At 40.5% G+C, this 24451-nt stretch overlaps 1 protein-coding gene across 11 annotated transcripts in view; it reads right to left on the minus strand.

The window, feature by feature from the left end:
• Positions 1 to 24451, minus strand: part of MTUS2 (microtubule associated scaffold protein 2) — a 584469-nt gene that overhangs the window by 495187 nt on the left and 64831 nt on the right. For 5 of the 11 annotated variants that reach the window (XM_078070524.1, XM_078070515.1, XM_078070514.1 and 2 more), the window contains one exon: positions 16804 to 16870. The exons of the other annotated variants lie outside the window; for them this stretch is intronic. The gene's annotated coding sequence lies outside the window, so the exon portion shown is untranslated. The remainder of the gene's footprint in view (positions 1 to 16803; positions 16871 to 24451) is intronic. 11 annotated transcript variants of the gene reach the window in all.

A 24451-nucleotide genomic window follows, 5' to 3' on the forward strand; every position in this document is an offset into this window, starting at 1 on the left:
CAAAATACATAGCCTTGTTAGTAGAGTGTGATCTAATCTTAGCTCGTGTAAAAGTGATTTTTTTAATAAATATTTTCATGGTTGTTACAAAAACATATAATAATAATAGTTAGCATTGTGTGCACCTAATATATGCAAGGTACTACTGTAACTGCTCTACATTCTTTTTTTTCACTGAATCTTCATAAAAACCTTATAAAACCGATAATATTATTATCCCCATTTTACACTTGGGAAACAGACACTGAGAGATGGAGCAATTTGCTCCAAGTCAATATGACCAGACAGAGGTGGAGTGAGAATGTGAACCTAGGCGATCCGGTTCCAGAGTCCAAGTAGCAACACCATCAAATCCAGACAGTATGCTTAGGATGAAACTAAGCCAAACATAGGATATGATCTAGAGAAAAAAACTATTAGTTAACTAATAGTGCGAGCAGCTCTCAGATATAACAAAAATCATGAATATAGTCTCATCACTGATGTCTGAAATACACTTATCTAGATGTTTCGATAAGGTCCCTTCCATCGATCTTCTAGAATTACAATATAACCACTAAAAACTCCTATAATTTAGGCCATTCTGTGGTTACAGAGTACAAGTCATTAGAATTTGAAGCTGCATGGCCAAAACAGATGCTGTTCCAGGGACACTACTATGCTTTATAAAAGTCCAGTAAAAAGTTGCTATATTGCACAGAAACCGTCCTACTAAGCCCTCTACTGGAATGCAGGTGTGGACCCTAGTCAAGGAGCATCCCTAGCATCCTGCATCCCCTCACCCAACCTCACCCACCCACACTGCTATATATGGAATATACATGCCCTCTCATGCTCAAACTCCACTTAAGTGCAGAAAACACATACATATACTAAAGGGGTAGCTTTAATGAGTTCATGCCAAGTTTCCATTTGCTATTCTTTGAGACTGATTCATTTTGCTACTGGTTATGGAAACACTTAGAATGACAAATTAGAGCATTTTCGAGTATGTTTTTCCCATGTCTCCCCAGGCATGGCTACCCTTCTCTCCAAGAGGAAAAAAACAAAATCCCTCACCCTTTCTTTTGAAATACAAATCCCAGCGCACAGCATAGAGCACTGCTCTGTGTTTAACATGTTTGCAATACATACATAAGCTGCAGAAAAACATGGAAGCCTTGAAAACAAGACCCATATTCAATGCACATTTCAGCTTCATTACAACTTCATATGCCCTACAACAGAGTGAGAGTAATTATCTAGTAACTAGGCAACTCACCCAAATCTGTGATGACTTAGCTATAATTAGAAAGTCAGAAATAATGAGCATGTACCTGCAAGCTAGCACAGAGGAGAAAACACCGCTGTGCAAATGAGTCTAAGTTCTCCGGGGTAGGCAACGCATGTCTTAATGCAATCATCTCTACAAGTCAAGTGAAGCCCTAAATGCTTCTTTTCCGCCCCCCGCTTGAATGGAACACCACCAACATGAGATCCTTTCTGTTTTTTCTGAAGCCTGTCACAGAATGGGGAGCATGTGAGAAGCTACTCTCCTGGGAAGAGCTGAGAACAAGTGAACAATGAGCTTGTCACCACCATCATCACAAAGAATTAAAAAGAAATTAAAATAAATGGATTATATGAAGCACCCTCAGTAAACACTAATTACTTTCAAGTAGATTCTTGGTTATCAGACTTCACGATCAATTACTTTTTTTATGGGGGGGGTCAATTCAGCATACAATTTTATTTCTTTTTCTTTAATGAACCTTTTCAAACGATGTGGTTTATCCCTTACCCTTTGCCCTAGACATTGACAATGCAATCTTAAATGTAAAGGATGAGACCCAGAAGTTGATTGTAATATCTCAAGGGACCAATTCTCTCTTGAAATATTTCTTGCTTTTCAGATGTCATGAGATCTATGCAGGGCCTCCAACCAGAATAACAATCAACAGCATCTCTGATTAAGATGCCAAAGGGGAAATCAGATAGATGGGTTTTCTTCATTTGATATGCTCTCATTCTGTATCAGACATGACTCTTGCCTTTCTCTCTGCTTTCATTGTCCTACTTAGAGCATTTTCATCAGTGTTTCAATGTCTATTTTTATTCTGCTCATAAAAGTCATTTAGTACAAGTCCAAATATCATGCAAGGCACCAGGGAATTAAGCTCTAGAAAGACAATCCACTCAGAGCACAAACATACAATGGTCAATAGTACAAACCAATGGTGTTAACAGAGAAATGGACAGTGTTTTATAGGGTCACAGGATTAATTTGTTCTGACACAGAAGACAAGGGTAGGATTCAATGGGTAGGGAAGGTTTTGCAGAAGAGGAACACATGAGCGGTTTTGATAGGAAAGAGAGTGTGGAAAGGTGTGTAGGACCAGGAGAAAAGCATGCAGATAAGGAGAGCCCCAAGTATATATACTGTCCCTGAGAAACAGCCAGGTAAGCAGATACTTCACAGAGTTTGGGACACGCTAAGTTAATCATGCCTTGAGCACATGCAGGTGGAGATGCTTGGTGAGGAAGTCTGGAGGTTATGAGAGAAGGAAGAGGTGGAAATCACTGCCCAGATGACAGCCCTGAGAGGGAGTGGCATGACAGAAGAAGTCAAGGACAGACCTCAGAGGATACTCCCTCATACCTCTGTGGTCACACTAGACATTGCTTCCTCTCTTAGTGCATGAAGCCCATTCCCATCATGGGGCTTCGGCACATGCACCCTTGGTCTAGAATGCTTCCCCCTTCCTTTTGCCCAACATTGCTCACGTCTCAGGGGGCCTACTCTGAACCCCCTTCTCAGTGCTCTGTAGCCTTCCTTCACAGAACTTAAACTTGAAATTATGCAGTGGTGTGTGGAATTATTTATGTCCTATCTGTTCCCCACTAGACCCGCCTGGCTTTGTCCTCCATGTCTGGCATGAGCTCAGCCACACAGCAGGCTCTCCATAAATATTTCCTGAGTAAATGAGAAAAGAGCTGTGGTCAGAAAGACTGGAGGTAAATCAGGAATTAGTAGCCTCCAGGGGGCAAAAGGGGCACGTGTGCCAGAGAGAATATAGTCAACAATGAGGAGGTTACCCAGAGAATAAGCACGGTTAAAACAACAAAGATGCCTACTTCTAGGAAACCGAATGGGCATGATTAAATTTCCCAAGGCAATAATCCAACCAGGTCAACCAAATAAATCAAATCCCTTCAATCATGGCATATTATCTACAAAATGAAGGCCAAACTCCCTAGCAGGAACACAAGGCCTTTCTCAACCCACCAACCTCCAACTCAAACCCTCATGTTGGCCAACGTGACTTATTCCCTGGCCCGGACATTTTGACTTCTGTCCTTAGGCCTCACCAGACTAGCTTCCTGGCTCTCTAACCTGCCAAACCCTGCAGAGATTTCAAAGCCATGGGAAATGCCAGTTCCTAACCCAAGTTAGCCTACTCCTAAACTGTTCTAGCCCATGGTGATCATGCATCTAAAGTACTAAAACAGCTTCAGTCTATATCACTCATACACTTGATATACTTTTTAAATTTGTACATGCTTTATCTCTCAGAAAGTTCCCTGAGCAAGAACCACATCTTATACTTACTTCCATCTACTCAAAAGTGCCACAGCAAGGATTTGCACACAGGTTATGCTCATTTCCCTGGGGAAGGTCACCCCAAACTGAGCTCCCCCTCTGCCCCTCCCACACTCTGCCCCACCTCAGCGAAGGACATCCACAACTCCATCTCCTTTCCTTTTGGAGTCTTTTTTGACACTTCTCATTCTCATCTACCTTGTCTCTAATCCATGAGCAAGTCCTGTGGGCCCAGTCTGAAATACCTGACCAGAACCTGAGCACTTACCACGGCCAGCACCACCACCCTGAGCCAAGTCTCTGTAATCTCCTGCCTGCATTACTGCCACATCATTCTAACCGGCTCCCTGCTTCCTTCCCAGGCCCCCTTCAGCCTCTTCTCCACAAAGCCCCCAGTGACCCTTTCAAAACTAAATCAGATAATAATACTTCTCTACTTGAAACCGTCCAACCTCCTCTTGGAGGATGACTCAAGCAGTCAAGCAAAAATCCCAACAGCCTACAAGATCCTTCCCAATGTGGCCCCTATATTCTTCTGACCTCATTCCTGACTGCCCCCAGCCTCTACTCAGTCACTGAGCTCCAGATGCACTGGCTGCTCGAATGTTCCATGCACAGAGACACATTTTTATCTCTGCACTATAAGACCCGCCGTTCCCTTTGTCTGGAATGCCCTTCCTCAACACATCTGTAAGCCTCACTCTTCATCACATTCAGGTGACTCTGTGAGGCTCTCTCTAGTGACTTGGATTCAAAATATCAACCTGTCCCAACACATCCTATCACCTGTCTCTTCTAAAATGTGTTGTTGTAACATTTACCACTATCTAGCAAATATACAGTTTACTTATTTTCCTTGATTTTGGTCTGGTTTATCCACAGCTATAATCCCACTGCCCAAAATATAGCTTGGGACCAATTAAGAACTCAAAAAAAATTACGGAATGTATATCAAATCGATAGATATTCATCTGCTCTCTGAAATACAATATTTACTATTCATCTTTAAGACTGATCCATGTAAGTATGTACTGTGCATACTTCCTGCTTATAAATCAGGGCCATCCAGAGCTAAAGATGAGTAATGATAATGAAGACTGTCATATTCCTAAGCTTGACCCAAAGCCTGCTCATAGTACACACTTTGCTGCCTCTCCCAAACAAGTCTAGATCCCAGTTCAGGCGTTCATCAGCTGTCTAACCTTGGGAAAAGCACTCCATGTTCCTGGGCCTCAATTTCCTCTTTTGGAGGACACTTAACCCCCACAAATAGTGCATGTATAAGAGTAACTGGCACAGTAGTTGGAGCACAGGCTTCAGTAAAATGTTGACAATCAGTGTGAACAACTCATTCTCCCCTTTATCCACAGAGGTCAATACCATAAATTTTCTCCTCCTTGTTAGCCTCATGGCATCATTCAGTTGCCAAAAATGTTTTTCAATCCAGTTGAACACAAATGTCTGTATTCTCACCAAATTTTCTCACTAACGTTTACCAGATGATATATATATATAATCATTGCAAAACAAAATAAAAAGCAAAATACAAATGATGCTTTTATTAAAACACCCCTGTATAGCTGCACTCTTCCACATTCTGAACCCTGGGCAATCACTAATCCATCTCCATAGTTTTATTATTTTAAGAATGTTGTAGAATATTTAACCTCCAGAGATCCAGCTAAGTTGTTGCACATATTGATCATTTGTTCCTTTTTGTTACTGCATAGTGTTCCATGGTGTGGCCATACTACTACATCATCCACCCATAAAGGACATCTGGGTGGTTTTTAGCTTTTTTGCTATTCTAAATTAAACTACCATGAACATATGTGTACAGGTCTACGTGTGAATGTAAGATTTCATTTCTCTGGGATAAATACCCAATAGCGCAGTCGCTGGGCTGTACGATGAACACATGTTGTGTTACAGGAAACTGCCAAGCTGGATTCTGGAATGGCTACACCATTTTATATTTCTACTAGCAATGTATCTGTGATCCAGTTTTTGTTCATTCTCAGAAGCATTTGGTATTGTTACTATTTTTATTTTAGCCATTCTGATAGATGTGTAGAGATATCTCATTGTAGTTTTAATGTGCACTTCCCTTATGGCTAATGATCTGAACATCTTTTCGTGTGCTTATTTGCCATCTGTATATCCTCTTCAATGAAATGTCTATACAGTCTGTTCATATCTTTGTCCTTTGCCCATTTTCAAATTGGATTGTGTTCATTACTGTTGAGTTTTGAGAGTTCTTGATATATTCTAGACATTGTCCATTTTTTGGTGTGTTTAGAAATATTTTCTCCTAGTCTGGAGTTTGTCTTTTCATCCTCTTAAAAAAATATTTTGCAGAGCAAAAGTTTTTAATTGTGGCTTGTCTTTTCATTTTCTCATGCTATCTTTTGAAAATCAGAAGCTTTTAATTTCAGTGAAGTCTGATATATTAATGTTTTCTTTTATGGGTTATACTTTTTATGTAGTATCTAAGAAATCTTTTCTACAGCAAGGTCACGCACAAAAGGAAACTTCTAGGAGTTTCACAGCTTTAACTCTTACATTTAGGTCCATGATTCACTTTGAGATAATTGATGTGTTTGGTATGAGGTACAAGTCTAAGTTCCCTGTTTTGCATATGGATATCCAATTGTTCAAGCAATGTTTGTTGAAAAGATTTCCTTCCCTCGTTGAAATACTCTGGCCCCTCTGTCAAAACTCAATTGACCACAAATGTATAGGCTTACCTCTAGACTGTTTTTTTCTCTTCCATTGATCTTTATGTCCATCCTTAAGCCAATACCAAATTTGGTAGTATAAGCCCTTAAACTATATTCTTTTTCAAAATCATCTTGGCTATTCTAGATCATTTCCATTTCCATAAGCACTCCATTTTTACAGACTTAGTTCCATCAAAAATATTTAATTATAAAAACAAATATGTAACTATAGTCTATTCCAGAACTCAACCTTTATTTCATAAGATTTCTCTCAACTATTGTTGTTCTCTCATTCTGTACTATTAACCATGTGAAACTGTCACCTTTCCTTAAACTGCCCACCTAATCTTTCAAGTAATACGAATGGTTGAAACTTATTAAAAATAGCCCCATAATAAAAGGAAAAAAAAATCTATGCATGGAAAAACAAAATCTGGAATAGAATACTCAAAACATAATCTGTGTTTATTGTTCAGTAGAATAACCAATGGCAACTACTTTTTCTTTTCCTTTTTAAATATTTTCCCAAATTTTCCAAAATATGCATACATTAAAGTTTATTTTTTCCTATCATAAAATACATAGATCTTTAATATTTAATTTTCCTTTTCTTCTAACCTTTGTTTTTGGTGGATAAATACAGTGTTACCATCTGAGCTGTTAGCATGAACATGTCGGAGTGTTTACCATGAGTCCTGGACTTTGCTTTTCCATTTCACAAAATCCAAGATAGAACAACCAACTTTATTAATGTTCTACTCTATTCATTTACTGCTGTGTTCCATAAATATTCAGGGATCAACCTTGCTAGATTTATTCTGATCTTCTATTTTACATTTTCTCATTAGCCTGGAGTAATATGCAAATAGGAAACAACAACAAGCAGAAAGGAGGGAAACAAGACTTCCATTTCACCAACGGTAAGTGCTTTTTTCTTATTTTTCAGAGTTGGTGTGAATTAAACACAATGAATACAGATTTCTTCCTTAAATCATATTATTAACTAAATGTGTTCAACAGAAATGTCAAGACCAAATGTTGGTGAAATTAAATTTCAGCAAAAGGTGCCTAAATGTCTGATGAAAATGGTAGAGTCTTTCAGTAGCTGAATCTGTCTTCTTTCAATATATCATATCCCTCCCAGCTTCATTTCTTTACCTCAACCCCATGATCTATCACTTCAGATATTATTAATACAAATACCTTCACCTTCTTGCCCCCTTGCCTCTCTCACCTGAATCAATCCATCCACCTCTACCTTCTCTGTCTTCCTCTCATGGGTTTTTGAGCACTGACCCTGAAAAACACAGAACAATGCCAATGGTGCTTAGATGCATCCCTACAGGCAATGGCCATTGGGCACTCAACACTAAAATGAAATTCTTTCATTTCACTTCAGAGAGTTCTCATTCCAATCAATTTTCAACCTCTCCTAGATCATCAAGAGACTCTATTATTCAAGGAAGATCATTGAAAACTCACTCTTAAAGCACACAGGGCAATACACCCTGTCTAGGATATATCCACTCTCTTGGATTTGCAGCAACATTTCAAGAATGTATTCAAATAAGGGGAGCCCCCAGGTCAAGTTTTTAACATCAAGGCTTAATATCACTTATACATGAAATAATGGTCCAGGAGAAGTCTAATGGCAAGCAATGAAACGTGCGTTCTAAGAAGTAAAATGGTACCTCACAGACCCTGCCCCACTTGTTTTTTTTAAAGATTTTATTTATTCATTTGAGAAAGAGAGAGAGAGCACATGGACGGGGGCAAAGGGGGTGAGGGAGAAGCAGACTCTCCACTAAACAGGGAGCCCGATCCCAGGACCCTGTTTTCATGACCTGAGCCAAAGACAGACTTTTAACCCACTGAGACACCCAGGTGCCCAGACCCTGTCCCACCTTTAACACTATGAATGACCCTACCTTTAGGTTCTAAAATTTGAATGTCCTAGTTGGGATTAACACCACAGAGGGACATGAAAGCGGGGGGGAGAAAAGTTTTTTTTTTTTTTAAGATTTTTTAATTAATTTATTTATTTGAGAGAGAGAATGAGATAGAGAGAGAGAGCATGAGAGGGGGAGGGTCAGAGGGAGAAGCAGACTCCCCGCTGAGCAGGGAGCCTGATGTGGGACTCGATCGCGGGACTCCAGGATCATGACCTGAGCCGAAGGCAGTCGCCTAACCAACTGAGCCACCCAGGCGCCCGAAAAGTAGGTTTTAAATAGTAATTAAACTTTATTCCCCACTGGTTCCAGAGGTGATCTGGGGAAAAAGCCATCCCACCTGAGTTTTCCTATCCACCACCAGGCACGTCAAGAAAATATATTATTTTTTAAGTCACAACTTCAGTGTTTGAAAATGTTCTGGGCCATTATGCTAAAGGCCACCAAAAAGTAGGTTTGATCCTCACATATGTCATTTAAAATCTTTCAGAGCAACAAAGCGTGCACCCTAATCCACCAGCCATTATTCGAAGGATCAAGTGCAAATCTTGCACCATAACTAGAGAAAACACAGAGGCCATGGTCTATACTCAGAAGGCCAGTAGCTTCATTTCCAAATGCAAAGGAAACACATTTTGAGATGTGGTGAAACAGAGGAGCCAGCACCTCTGTCTGAGGCCTGTGCTGCCTACAGAACAATCTACTATCTGAATACTACATTTATTTTAAGTAACCCAACAATGGCCTCAGCAATATTAAGAATTTAATCATAGTTTATGACATTGGGAGATAAAATAGGCATGTGCCCATATTACTACAGATCAGTGGGAAGCTTCTGTGTATCTTCTTACAGATTCATTTACTAAAGCAACATCATCACTACATTAGTTACAGGATTTACAGTAATCTCACACTAAATTCATTTCTTTTAACTGAGCAAGTGTCGACAAGTAATGTGAGATTTTATGGTTCCTACCATATGCCATCATTATAATATGACATTCTCTGTTATACTTCCACTGGCTTACAAATTATAAATAATGGATCAGGTTTGCTTTCTTAGTTTTACTAAAAATGAGCCCTTAGCCTGGGATATGCTAGCAAAATTATCTAAACAAATACCTATCAAATTGTTTTAATCATAAATTATTTTTAATGATTCTATTAATTATGAAGTAGCAATAGGCTATTTAAATGTTTTTAAAATAGCATTTAAAAGTAAGAACTTTAAAAAAAAGTAGACAGTAATAAGCAACGTATAACTGTTTGTTCCCAGGAAACAAAAGCAAATATATGTGTCAACTATACTTCAATAAAGAATTAATATATTAATTAATTAATTTGAAAAAGTAAACATAGAGTTTGAGAAATGAAACCAGAAGATAAAAGAGCAAATTCATTTAATAAATGTTTATTGACAACCTATTATGTGCCAGGCATTATTTCAGGTACTGGGGACATAACAGGAAGCATAGGGGATACTGTTTTGGTCATTCACCTCTTTCTTAATAAAACCCTGATTTTGTTCAGGTATTCATCTCTCCTCCAATGCATCCCCCGCAGAAGCTGGCCCCACTCCTAGTTCCACGGGTGGTCCTGACTGACCCAAAGACAATCCCACTCCTATTACCAAAGATGGGTTCAGGAATGAGCCTGTGACTCAACCTAGACCAAAAACACACACAGAGTGCTTTCCTGGGGATTTCTGAAAAAAGGCTTTCCTTGGTCTTGTGGGACCTCCAAGAAGTAGCTCTCTTTTCATCTGGACAATATGTTGAGATGAGAGGCTGGGAACTGCTGCAGCCATCCCTAGGATGGCTGGAGGATCTGGAGGAGGGTAGAGCCAAGATATCCACATGGAAACATGGCTGGAACCTCTAGATGATGTCACACTCAATCCTACCCTACCTTTAGGCTGCCATATTTATGTGGACTAATAAATCTCATTATTTAACTAATCTGAAGTAGATGTTCTTAGGCAAGCATATGAAGGCAACTCCTGAAGGGAAGACATAGCCTCTTTGTTTCAGAATGTATAATCTAGGGGGAACACAGACATTGATCCAATATTCAAAACTGGGCTCCTTAATTCTGAAGGAAGGCAGACATGGGGCAAAAGATTAGAAGCGCTAAAATCCTCCTGAGAGAGAATCATGTTTCAGCTGTTAGCTTAAGGATTTCAATACAGCATCTCAGAATAACAGTACACAGGCAGCTGTAGGAACTGGGGCCTTTCTGGCATTCCACCACCCATCCAAGTCTCATCAATTTTTAAACTAAAAAACATTTTAAACAGGTTTTAGTAGGCAAAACAAGTGACGAATAAACATTCTAGAACATTACAATAAGCAAACCTACAAAATAATCACTTAAAAAATAGCTGTAAATCCTTACTGGTATATTCTTAACCTCAATAAACAGAAACCTATTTTTTTCATTTAAAGATACAGTTTTATCTTTCTTACTAACCCCAAGTTGTCGAAATGGTCATCAATATTCTTGAGTGACACCAAGGGATCAATTACAGAATTCAGCTGAACAATTTTCTCCCAAGGAAGATGCTAAATCCATATCAATCCAATAGCACATATTTACCTATGGCATATATTTTCCTTCCACAGTAGCACAGACTACGTTAATCCTTTAAAAAGTAAACAGTAACATGAATACAGAACACTCAACACATAGGCTTAGTAAAACAGCAATGTAAGGGCATACCCTGGATAATAAAAACAAAACAAAAATTGCATCTATTTTATCTAAGTTTGGAGTTTCTCCAACAAAGAACAAGTAAGTTCAACTGGATTCATGTATTCATTTATTTAATACATTTTTACTGAGCACCTATTATGTGCTAGATATTGTGCTACTGTGCTGGCTGGTGAGGGTACACTGAATCCTTCCTTCATAAAACAGTGTCTTGAGGGGGGAGACAATAAAATAACCTCATAAATATGTATAAATTACAATTATGATAAGAACTTCTACAAAAGAACAGTTTGGGAGACCCTACTTATCTCAAGATTATTGATACTAAACCAAAAGCCCTCAGAGTAAATCCACTTACAACAAAGTTTTCACAGTAAATTGAAAAAAGAAAGGATAATTTACACGGTATCCAACGCCCAAAATTGCCTACAATGACCTACGACTCCCAGTATTCTTGTCCTTGTATAGTTCCACTCCACAGTGAACAAGAGTTGGTCTCGTGTAACTAACAGTCAGTGGAAGTGACAGTATGGGGACTTCTGATGTTAGGTCATAAAAGGCATTGTAGCTTCTGCCTTGGCTTCTTGGAACACTTGCTCTTGAGAGGGCTGAGCACTGTGCCATGGAGACATTCAATCACCCTCACAGAAGGACCCATATGGGGAACAACTGAGGCCTGAGATAAACAGCCAGGCATACAAATAAGCCATTCCAGCCTAGTCATGGCTACAGATGATTGCAGCCTCAGCTAATATATGACCACAACCACCTAAGAGACTCCAAAAAAGACCTACCTAGCCAAGCCCTTCCTGAATTTGAAAGGAGTAAATGTTCCCTTGTGGAATGTTCAAGAACCTCAAAGATGTGTCATTTAAATATATTGTTCCTTCCTATATCTCCATACCTCCATTTTGGTCTGCTGGCAATGCATTTTTTAAAGTTTTCTTTTGTCCAAAAATGTCTTTATTTTGTCTTTGAAGGCTATTTTTACTAGATCTATAAATTTTAGGTTGGCATTTCTTTCCCTTTAGTTTTTTCAGCACATCAGTACATTGTCTTCTGTCTTTTATTGATTCTCTCAAAAAGTCACCTCTTTTCACTTCTACTTGTCAAAGGGAGGGGTATTTGGGGTTTATGAATCTATGATATCTTTCATCAGACTTGGAAAATTCACAGCCATTAACTCTTCAAGTATTGCTTATGCCCCTCAGGTCTCCTATTGGATGGCTAATATGTATCTCAAACTTAACATATCCAAAATAAAACTTTTGGTTTTCTCTCCAAAACCTACTATTCTCCAATCTTCCCCAACCAAGTCAAGAGCATCATGTCTACACAATTTCTCAGGACAAAAACCTAAGAATGCCCCTCAATTCCCCTCTATACCCCCCTTGAATCCACCAACACACATCTCTCAAAACATATTCTAAACTTACCCGGTCTTCTTCAGCTGCCCGCCATCACCCATCTCATTAGACTCTTTGTCCAAGGGCCTCCTCACTGGACTTTCTATAGTCTACTGTCCACACATAACCATGGTCATCTTTTTAGAGCATGAATCAGGTCACATGCTTCCTTCCCTTCCTGACAATCCCCATGTCTTGTCCCCCTACAATCTCTCTCATGTCTCATGTGCTGCCTGGACAAACTCCTATATCTTTCTAGACACCATCCTTGACCAATTGCAAATCAAACCAAATTTGATAAATCCCAACTAATCAACAAGCTGAATCACTACCAGAGGCATGGTTACCGATAACTGAGGATCGCCTGTGCAAGGAGATGGTGAAGAGCCCAGTAGGGAACCTGACTGAAGAATAGGCCAGAGGCTGTGATGTGCAGTTCCGGTCCAGTGGGCCTTCCTTCCTCCTCCCACATTTGTCATCTGTCTGCTTCTCCCAGTGAGGCCATGTGTCCAACCACTTGGATAATGGAAGTAATATCAAGACTATTTTTATTACTCAAATAATAAGAGGTATTTGATTTGGATTCCTCCTTAAGACCGAGGTTCTTTTTAAAGTAAAAATTTCAATCTAATAATATTCCACATACCTTCTTACTAGTGTGAAAAGAAATCAGAGTCTACATCGGCCCAAGAGTGAAAATTTGAAATTAATTCAAATACCTGAAATAACCGAAACAGTTCCTACATTGCACAGAAAACAGTCACATAAAATACAGGGATCTGCTCCATTAGTTTTTGGTTTTACTACTGCTTTTTAACAAAACCCTGTGAATATTACTGAAAGAAAAAAGAGTCTTTCCTTATGCTAATAACTGGTTTACAAATGGACCAATGACAGTCTGGCGATTATAAAAGCACTTTAAGGACCAATTAAAATGAACTGGAATTTAATAGCTTTGAAAGGGCCCTATGAGCAACGCCAATCTGAAGTCATCTGAAGAATGAGCTATCCAACTAAGCTCAGTGGAAGCTGGGAGAGTCAGCTTTAATTACTTAGCTTTGAGGATTGAGAAACCCAGAGCAAGTTAAGAGAGTGAGGTCCAACCAGGGTAGGAGTTGGAGACAGGGTCAAGATTCTAAAGAGCTCTTCAACAGCTCTCAATGTGTCTTCCCTTTGAGAAGGATTTGCAGCTGATTTGTAGACAATCAAATCAACCCTGTGTAAACACGACATCTGTGTGGTTTTGAAAGGTTTCTCGCAATTGTCCTGTACTGCACTTATGTTCACCAACCTTCTCTTTCCTGCCTACACCCAAGAGCTATCGGGGACCAAGAGCATCCTGCACACACGGAAGTCATGGAACAGGGCCACTGAGAGGAATCCTAGAGATCACGCTGCCCAATGCTTCCCCAACTGTGGTCTGAAATAAAGTTTTTATCAATCAGCCTATGGTGATTTTTTAAAAAAAAAAAGACATGTAGTGAACTCCTTCTAAAGCTGAATTTAATCCATCTCTAAAGGACTGGTAGTCTGGGATTACAGCTTTCCTACTTTTCGGAAGTTAAATTTCTTTTATGAACTCTCTACAGGCAACAAAAGCAAGGAGACCATGACCGTGGTGATGGTGGTGGATGATGATGATGAGTCTTTCTTTTAACTTATCTGCTTGGCAAAATAACCCCTGGACCATCTAGACCCTAAAATCCAAAAAAAAAGTTAAAGATGCACTGACCTATTCCAATTCTTCCCTCTATAAGGTCTGAGTCCTACTAGTGAACGGACGTCTCACACAAGGAGTGATACAAGCAGCAGCAAACAGTAGCAAGCTGAATGGAAGGAACACCCTGGGCAGATGGAACCCAGGGCCAACAGCATAACAACTGGGGGTGAGTCACCCTGTTCTTCCCACTGCAGTTCCAAGCCAGAAAGAGAAGAGCTTACTAGAAGTCCAGCATAAGCAAACAGGAAACCATTTGTGCTATCACTGATTACGGTACCTCTTGACGACTCTGGGTGAACATTAAACCACCACAGAAACGCAGGTTTCAATGCAAGAAACAGATGAATCTGTCATACATGATAACATGGCTATAAGCTAATAAATTACCCATTATCATAGTGCAGTGTGAATTTCTACCTGAGTAAGCTAAAATGAACATCTAAAACTGACTAGGTTCTTTTTTTTTTTTTTTTTAAAGCTTTTATTTATTTATTTGACAGAGAGAGACACAGCGAGAGAGAGGGAACACAAGCAGGGGGAGTGGGAGAAGGAGAAGCAGGCTTCCTGCTGAGCAGGGAGCCCAATGCGGGGCTCGATCCCAGGACCCTGGGATCATGACCTGAGCCAAAGGCAGAAGCTTAACGACTGAGCCACCCAGGTGCCCCAAAAAACTGACTAGGTTCTTAATTTGGGAGAAAATGCTGTTTTTCTGACATCCATTTCCTCCTCCTGTTTTCCTTAAAGTAGCCCTGGGGTCCCTTCGTCTCTGTTCCAGGCAGACAAAGATGAACGATATAAACAGAAAGCGCTTTGAATTTCTGAGAAGTAAGTACAAAAATTATGCAGTTGACGATGTGTGTTGGTCTTTTTGGGATTTCCTTCAGGGGTCATAACTGTCCCAGGACTTCAAACCACCGGGGCCCTGGCGTCTGAGCCAACAGTACCTACCTTGGTGATGACAGCTGTGCAGAAAAGGCTTGGCACTTGTAATTGTTCCCCTGGGTCCTTCTACTAGTGTTTCAGGAAAAAGAAAAGAAGCTGCGACAGCCGATCACGGTGACAAAACAGTAAGCATGGGACACAGGCACAAAGGTGGCCTATGTCCTCATGACAGCTGAACAGAACCGCTCTGCTGGAATCCTAGCCATCGGCTTATGAGAAAAGCACACTCCCTGCCCCATATGGTAACTTCCAATATCCTTCACCTCATTATTGAAGGAAACCCACACACATGGAGTAAGAGTTACAAGAGAATTTAAATATCACAGAATTGAAAGACAACACGAGTATTCTAGTATGAAAAACACTAACCCATCTTTTCTAAGCAATACAAAATGATTATTTGGCAGAAAGGATAAGAAAATCAATGGTGAAGGGCACCTGGGTGGCTCAGTCATTGAGCGTCTGCCTTCAGCTCAGGTCATGATCCCAGGGTCCTGGGATCGGGCCCCGCATTGGGCTCCCTGCTCAGCAGGAAGCCTGCTTCTCCCTCTCCCACTCCCCCTGCTTGTGTTCCCTCTCTCACTGTGTCTCTCTCTGTCAAATAAGTAAATAAAATCTTTAAAAAAAAAAAAAAGAAAGAAAAAGAAAAGAAAATCAATGGTGAAAGTTCGTGTAAGAGAGTTATTGAAGTTCTGAATGACATTTCTCCTTCTCCAGAAGCACGTGGCTGCATTTAGCAGGTCTAGAACTTTCACTTTGTATTGTGGGTCAATATAGTGCCTCCCCCTTTTTTTTCTTATAATTGTCTCTTAAACTTTTAAATCTATGGTAAATCAAATATAAAGAGGTGAGTAGGAAGAAAATGAAAAGAGCTTCAGTTACACACTCTAAAGGGTTAGAGACACAAGCAAGTTTTATTTAGTAGTAGCAAAGATAGGCATAATTGCTTCATATAAAGAACAAAGGTCTTTTAGAAGCTAAACATTTGGCCATTCTTTGTAACTGTCTTACAGAAGATCAGACTGACACATTCTCTCCCTATCCATCTGCCCTCCTACATATACCATGTACCACTGAAGTACAGTAGGCATGATTTAAGACTTTTACCTATGTTTTCCTTGGCTGACAGGGATTTAAGGATAATTTATGTAACCTGAACATTTGCTCAGGTAGCAGGTATAAGATACTGCATTTTGATTTATTCCTGATCCTGTTACTATCTTTAAAAATTTTAGCTGCATTTTAAAATTTATTCTACAATTTCAATCAATCCTCAACTATAAATATGTTTTAAAAGGAGGATGTAGAAACTTTAAAATGCAGGCATGGAAGTCCTACAAGAAGGATAGCCAATAACCTCTCTATCAATCCTCGTGTCAAATAATACAAGACAGAAAAACATGTCTAGCACTCAACCAAAAATAAAGGCTAAATTAGAACTACTACAAGATAAAATGAAAATTACACAGTTTGTCTAAAAACCATTCTTTGCAGCCATTCTCTCAATCTTATTTAAAAAACTGTCTTTGAAATGAAAAATACGTGAAGAGAGTTTAAAATTAAGTATTTCCTTCAAACCATTTAGAAATAAATTTTAAAACTGAGCTGAGAACTAGAATCAGTCATTTTAGTATTTTAATACAGAGTATTTCCAATCCCTAGTTTCTAGCGGTCAAGCAGCACAGATGCCACAGGAATCAATAATCAAACCCATAAAAAGCCACGTGCCAAGAAGCAGGAGGCAGCTCACCGCTCTTTGTTCCTATCATGCCCTTACCTGCCACTGTGATAATCGTTTGTGCTTCCCAACTGTTTGAAGTTCAGGAGGATGAGGCTCCAAACATCTGAATTTCAGCAGAAGAAAAAAAAAAAAAGGTCACCCAGCTTAAGATGAGCTGTGGTTAAATTAACATTTAAGCTCAAACGAGATCAAAACAGGAACTGGTGCAGTAAATGGCACCAGTAACAGCAGTAACCCTCCCGTCCACAGGCACAAACTGCAGGGCACACATGTGTTCCCGTGCAGACAGCGAACATCTTCCCGCTAATTAGCATCAGAACCACCTAGCTGGGGAAGCACTAAAATGCACTCCTCATGAAAAATTAAACACACCATCAGTGGACGCCCCTCCTCCTGCATCTACACTTGTAAGAAACAACAAGGACAACAACAACAACAACCAAAAAAACACAACATTTTACTGGCTTTTGAAATGAAGAAAAGTAAGAATCCAAACTCCAAGCAGAATTCTCCAACAGCCTCAGATGGTTTGTTTCCAGTTTTGTTTTCAGGAAAACAGTTTGGCTCATTCATCAAGGAAATCACAAGAGAAAAATCATTACAAAGAGCTGCAGCAGCTGAGCATCCAAGAGACCATCACTCCAGTGCACCCTGTCCTCCCTAGAATGTCACCATGGGGAAAACCGAGGGTCTGTTCCTGTTGACACTGCTCTTTCTGCGTCAGCCCAATCAATGGGCTCATTTTAAGGGGAGTACCCGAGAAATACCAAAATCCATTTCATGGTATAGGCGATTCCACCGTGGGCCAAAATCCTTAATGTTACATTGCACAGGTTACATTTTCTCCCCATTTCCAACGTGCAGCCCACGGTGGCTAGTTGGTGCTAAAACAATTTGCATAACTAGGCTCGGCCCCTCATTATCGAGCACTTACAGAGCAATCATAAAGTCACGCCTGGAAGCACAAATGGCCAAGAACTGCATGGCAGCTGGCCAACTTCATATGAAGATTTCATATGTTCTGAGAGTTTCATCACTTTGATTCTGACACAGTGAGTGAAGTTCTCACCCAGAGGACTGGGGAAAGAGCTAGAATCAGAATGAAAATGAAAGGGAGTCCATTAGCTCGGTGTTCGAACGACTCTAAAGCGATGTCTCTTTAAATCATGGGCCTTTACATCACCTGCAGCCCAATCTTTAACAGTAGTTATTAGAAATGTAGACTCCTGAACCCCAGGCCAGAGCTTCTGAACCAGAGTCTTAGCGGACAGACCCTGGGATCTGTACTTATATTTCTTATGCACATTCAGATTTGTTTCATGAACGACCAACTGCTTCACAGTGTGAGCTGCTGAACGCACACACACACACACACACACACACACACACACACTCACACTCACACATGCACACACACACATGCACCTATGCAGTTACATTCACTTAAAAGAATTTTATATTTTATTTCAAACTTGAAGTCAAGTGCACAAATATGGTTTCATATTCTTAAAGAGTGGCTGTGTCTAGACTGACCAAAAACTTCAGTTGCTGGCAGCTGTAAACTATGTGCATGGGGGCAAAAGAATATATTGTAATAATAATAAAAGGACAATATAGTGAAAGGACACTGTTGATCAGACCTACAACCATGGTTCATACTTGCCCATCACCAACTCATACTTCTCCCTCTGTGGGGAATCAGCCAGTTGCTTCCCCCAGGCGAGGACGACAGGGAAAATGCCGGATACAGAAGTAACTGGCGAGCCTCTCAGGTGTGAGGAATCCAAGTGCAGTATTTTTGTTCATTGAGTTTAAAACCCCACAACTTCTTGTTCAAGCACAACTTCAGACCCACACCTTTTCAATCTTTTCATTTAATTTGGTCATTGCAACTACCATCATCAGGTTTTGAAATTCATGGTCTTTGGCTATTAATTTAATGAATATTAACTTTCATTTTATCAGTTTGGGACCTGTTTGAAATATATTCAGTGGTGAAAAAAATACACCAGAAAAGCCTTTTAAAAGTTTTTGTTTGGTTGGTTTTGCTCCACAGCTCATTATTAGGCATTTCACATACCACTGAGAACAAAAGTCCCCTAATTCTTTACAGGTAACAAGTAAACTGGATTATAAATTATAGAACAGTCCAAGCATTATTCAAAGAATATGCTGCAAATCCTAAAACATCATCAGTTGAGCCCCTTCACCAAAACTTTCTCACCTCCTTTCCTTTGCCCAAACTCTTCCTAGGAATCTACAGGACATAATATGCTCATTTTGACACACTTACATCCTGGAATTGTCATGTTCAGTATTCATTCATTTTTATCTATCTTATTCCAAAATGGGAACTGAGGCGGTCTACATAAGATCATTATAAATACTGTCACTTTGAACGGACAATAAGCTCAAATAATGCCCAGACCTCTCACATTTATTTTGACTCAAAATATTTTATCAAACCCCTAGAATATTCTGTTCCTTCTAATTCTTGTCCCCCTCCACACACACAGCATCACAGGAAACAGGGTTTTATTTTTAGAAGGTATTTTAAAAAGAAATGAACACCTTTCCCCATGTCCTTTTCCATACTGAAGTCCTCTGCTGTGTTGATGGTTGGCACTCTCAAGTTGTTTTGTTGGGTTCTGAGGATACAACAAAGGACTGCTTATTTCTTTCAATGTTTTCATGGAACACTCCATGAGGCAGCTTGGCATTCCATCACTCAGATGATAAATTCTTACAGAAATGAACCCAACAGAACATAAAGACCTTATTCCATTATATTATTCTGAAATGGAATACTGAATCAAGTGGCTACCCTTCTTGGCAAGGCAACAGAAACATCCCATACACTATCCGGAGATAGTGACTAATTGAACTAAGCCACCCACTACCTAACTTGGGCCACTTGGCGAGCAACAGTATTCACAGCAAGACATCTAGCTGGAGTCAAGGGTACTGCCTGGGAGCATGACACTCCTAGTGGCTTTAAAATGGTCCATATGAGGACTGGATATAGTTCCAAGTTAACCAATCCCCTTCTCTAACTAATTGGGTTGGCCTTTCTACAGCTAGGTTCAAGATACTGACAAGTAAACACAAGGTCAGTGATGACAAATAATGGGAACTCAGCAAGTATGTAATGAATAAATGAAGAAAGTCAGTGTCTTGGAGACCTGAGGATCCTTCAGTTACCTCCTGTGCCCACATCTATCCTCTCAGTTTTTCAGGGCCACTAAACCACCCAGGTGCTGAGTAGGACCTTGCCAGCAGTGACAACAGTAGAAACCTGGTAAGCTACAGCAGACGCTCCTTGACTCACCAACCTAACAGCCCGATGAGCCTGGGAAGGCCAAGAGTTACAGGTCTCACACGCTTGCCGTGATACATTCTTAAAGCACCCACTCTCCTGCCTAGACATGAGCACAGCTCAAATTTTGACCTACGGGGTTAATCTGATAACCTGAAATCAGGTTAACCTTGCCTTCCCCCTAAAATAGTGTAGAAAACAATCCCACCTCCCGTTCCCCTTCTTGGACCCTTATAACATACTTGCTATGGTTACTAGGTAGCTAGCAATTGTTATGTAGTGAACTCATAATTGGTATATGTTCCTAAGAGAGCTTCTTGCTTTTATGAATACACGGGGAGGTCAGGATGGTTAGAAATTCATCTAAATGAATCTTCATAGATTCTCAAAAGTGGACAAAGTAGCAGAAGATGAAAACCATAGCCATTGGGATATGATTAGTGATTCCTAACCCATGACTTCTGAACTCCAGAGAAGGAACTGTATGGGGGCTGGAAGCTGAAAATCAACTTTATGTTAAAACACATCTGTTAGCAGCAGAACTAACAATGCTTGTGGCACCTGCAAAACATTCTTCTGTTAAAGTGAGTTCTCTTTCCCTCATTGGACAACCTACTCCAGGCAAGCAGAGGCAGGTGCACAAAGGTCATGCTGGTCCCACAGCTGAGGGGCAAAAATGGCTGCCTGTTAATATTCACCTTTTCTGCCTAAGGTCAAAGTCCCTTGGCCTCTGTCTATGCTGGAATGCTTGCAATGCTGGGCGCTAGAACTCTCATAGTAATGCATCTGTGGGTTTCTGCGTGATGGCTCAGGGAGGGTACCTCGGCTCAATCACGACTTGGGTCCATCTCACTGGTTTTCCAGTGGGCTGGCTGTGTCCCTCAGACCAACACACTGTATGAGTGGGAGGGTGCAGATGACCAGAACCTTGTGAGTCAGGGAAGGGAATGAATTTTAGTAAGAAATTCTCTGCCTGTCTGCGGGACAAAACAGCCAGTAGGGCAGCTCCTGAGAGCCAAGGAAGCCAATTGCCCAGGAGACACAGGAAGGCTGGAGAAGGAGGAAAAAGAGCAAAAAGTTGAATTCAATGAGCTCGGGACCCCTATCTCTGGATAAAGATGAAGCTTTGTTACCAGAGCACTCTCCCACATGGTCCTGGGTTGTTTAGGAACAGAGAGGAGACAGCATGTGAAGGACGGCCTTTTATATGTCTGTCTTTCCTGTAATTTCTTCTTTCTGAACACGCTTGGTAATGATAATCACTTAAATACATGCCTTTTGAAATTATAAAACAAGTAACAAAATGTTAACACCATCCCTCTAATATGAAATGTTTATTATTATATATTTCTTTATTCATACACATTTAACTGAAGTCATTTGTATATGATTTTTATTCTTATTTTTCAGTTCATAGCACATTAAATTTTTCCATGTTACAATGATGTTCAAAAATCACTTTTAATGACATCATAATTCACGCAGGGGTTGTATCCCACTCCCTTACTTTTAAGAAATCTCCCAATTTTCCACTGTTACATTACTACAACAAATGTCCTATGCGTACATGGGTTTCCTTTTTGGACTAGCTCCTTAGGACAAATTCCCAGAAGTGGGATACCAAATCACTAGATATTCACACATTGATTCATCTGGGGATTGCTTGTCAAACTGCTTTCCAGAAGTTTCACACTAACTCACAATGCAACCAAAAATGTACAAGAGTTTATCTTTGCCAGCCCAAGTATTGTTTTCATTGATTTTTTTTTCAAGTTTAGTACATAAAAATAGTAGCTTCTTTCTAGTTGCATCTATTTGATTCTACTGAGATTGACCTATTTCCAGACATTTATCAGGTCTACTTCTTCCAAATTGTCTATTCTCTTTTTTTGCCATTTATCTTCTATTTATCAACTTATAAGCTCTTTGCCTAAGACACATATTAATACTTGATCATACTGGCTGCAAATACGTTTTCTACTCTGGCTATGTCTTGTTTTCACATGAGATTATTTTTTTTTAAATGGGTCATTGCTATGATTTCATATTCTCTTATTTCCCTTATTATTCTTTTTTTTTTTTTTTAAGATTTTCATTTATTTGACAGAGAGAGACACAGCAAGAGAGGGAACACAAGCAGGGGGAGTAGGAGAGGGAGAAGCAGGCTTCCCGCGGAGCAGGGAGCCCAATGCAGGGCTCGATCCCAGGACCCCGGGATCATGAATGACCTGAGCCGAGGCAGATGCTTAACAACTGAGCCACCCAGGCGCCCCCACATGAGATTATTTTATGTACTCAAGTCCCTTGATCACTCCTAGTCCTTGAAAGTCATCTGTCCTCCAGGGAGTTCATAAATATTACATTCTATTTTCTTTTAGTTTTTCTAGTGTTGGATTATGTCATTGTTATTCTTTATTATTTAATCATATGGAATTTGGGTATATTCTATCAGGTGCCACCCTAAATAAATATTTTGCAAATTTCAAACCAACTATGTCGCCAATATTGTTGAATAATCCAGTTCAGATTGATTTCTGTTCAGACTGATTTGTCAGACTGACTTATGAAGTCCCCTTTCATACACATACATTAAAATCATGTGTGGGATAAGGAGGGTGTGTATGTGTGGGGTGTGTGTGTGTGTTGGGGTCTATTTCTGATGAAGTTCTTTTGTAAATATTAACCTCTGTCTATGTTAAGAACAAAAATAAAAAGAGTTTTCTTTCCCACATACTTTTGGAAGCTGGGTGTGTATGGGGAGGAGAGTTGCAGCAAAAATCTAAGCCCAGAGAACCTATGGGGAGTTCTCTGGGAATCTCTGGGAACTGGGTCAGGGAAAACCAGGCACAGGCATTCCAAGTTGTCACACCTCCATCCAAACCGCTAGAGCCATTCCCTTCCAAACATGTGTTCCTCAGATCACTGAACGGGGAGAATATTTGCCTTCTAAGTTTCCCCTGATCCTTCCATTCACCAGTAAGTGCCAAGTGTCCACTACGAGCCAGGCACTGTTCTAGGCTCAGGAAAAACAATGCAGGAAAAGATCTAAGACTCCTGATTTGTGAAGAGTATTCCCAAGATCATATCATGGCCTTAATACAATAGCAGACACTGCCTACTGATTGCGTACTAAGTGCTAGGCATTTTAAAATTTATTAATACACACAGTCATCTCATTTAATCTTGAAAGCAACCCTTGGGCTGTTTGCTATCACCATTTTAGGTGAAAGAAACTGAGGCTTAGAAGAGCTAAATGCCTACACAGAACTAGTAAGCAACAGAACTGTACCCACACCCAGCCTGTCTGGCCTCCCGGCCTCCCAACTACGTGTAGAACACTAATTGTGTAGGGCTCCATGTGGATGGGCAGGCTACCTGCAATTAATTCTCTAACACAATTCTGGCAATCACTTATTAAACAGGCAATTAATCTACATAATCTCACATGCATATTTTAAAAGTACAAATGCACTCCGCTCCACCACACATCACTTCCCATTTTATGTATCATCCTAGCTCCCGGGGACTGCTAGCTCTGTGTATGCTCTGGCACTAGGAAAACATTCCCCTGTATGGGCTGACGGAGACACTCCCCAGCAAGGGGCACTGCCCTTGACTGGCCCTGGCCCTGAGCTGCAGAGGTTCAACTGTCTCTATCTCCCCAGCTCTCTGAGACTGATAAGATTCTTTAATAGACTGCTCACCTGATAAAAGCAGCATTTGTTACTGATGGAACTAGCGAGGAACCATCTGTCTGCCACAGGCGGGAGGATTCTTATTACCCGGCCGCCCTACCGCTGTCCCTCAGAGCCACACCGGGCACAACACCTCACAGGGGACGTACGGGCTGTGTCACCACCACATCTCTCCCGCTGTGGAACAACAGTGTCTGGAAAGACTGCGCACAGGATGAGATTTCACAGGCACACTGCGAAGCTTTCTCTTAAAGCTTTCTCCTCCAGTATCTGCACACACAGAGAAACACGGAGTAGCGGGGAGGGAGCAGTCAGACTCCAACAGCAACTGAGGCCTGAAGGGATGAGCCTAGCGGCGCCTGGGGGGCTCAGGCTGTTAAGCAGTTAAGCATGTCCGACTCTTGATTTCGGCTCAGGTCCTGGTATCAGAGTCATGGGATTGATCCCCGTGTCAGGCTCGGAGCTCCAGGTGGAGTCTGCTTGTCCCTCTCCCTCTGCTCCTCTCCCCACCCCACCCCCACCCCGCTCATGCTCTCTAAAAGAAATAAAATCTTAAAAAAATAAAAATAGAGAGATCAGCCTAGCATACACCCATTTTATGCTGAAATGAGCAGCACATAGTAATGTTTTACTAAGATGCTCTCTACCGCTTGCTTTCTCCTCAGGACTGAAG

This window comes from Halichoerus grypus, chromosome 4, assembly GCF_964656455.1.
Source record: "Halichoerus grypus chromosome 4, mHalGry1.hap1.1, whole genome shotgun sequence".
Taxonomy (NCBI): domain Eukaryota; kingdom Metazoa; phylum Chordata; class Mammalia; order Carnivora; family Phocidae; genus Halichoerus; species Halichoerus grypus.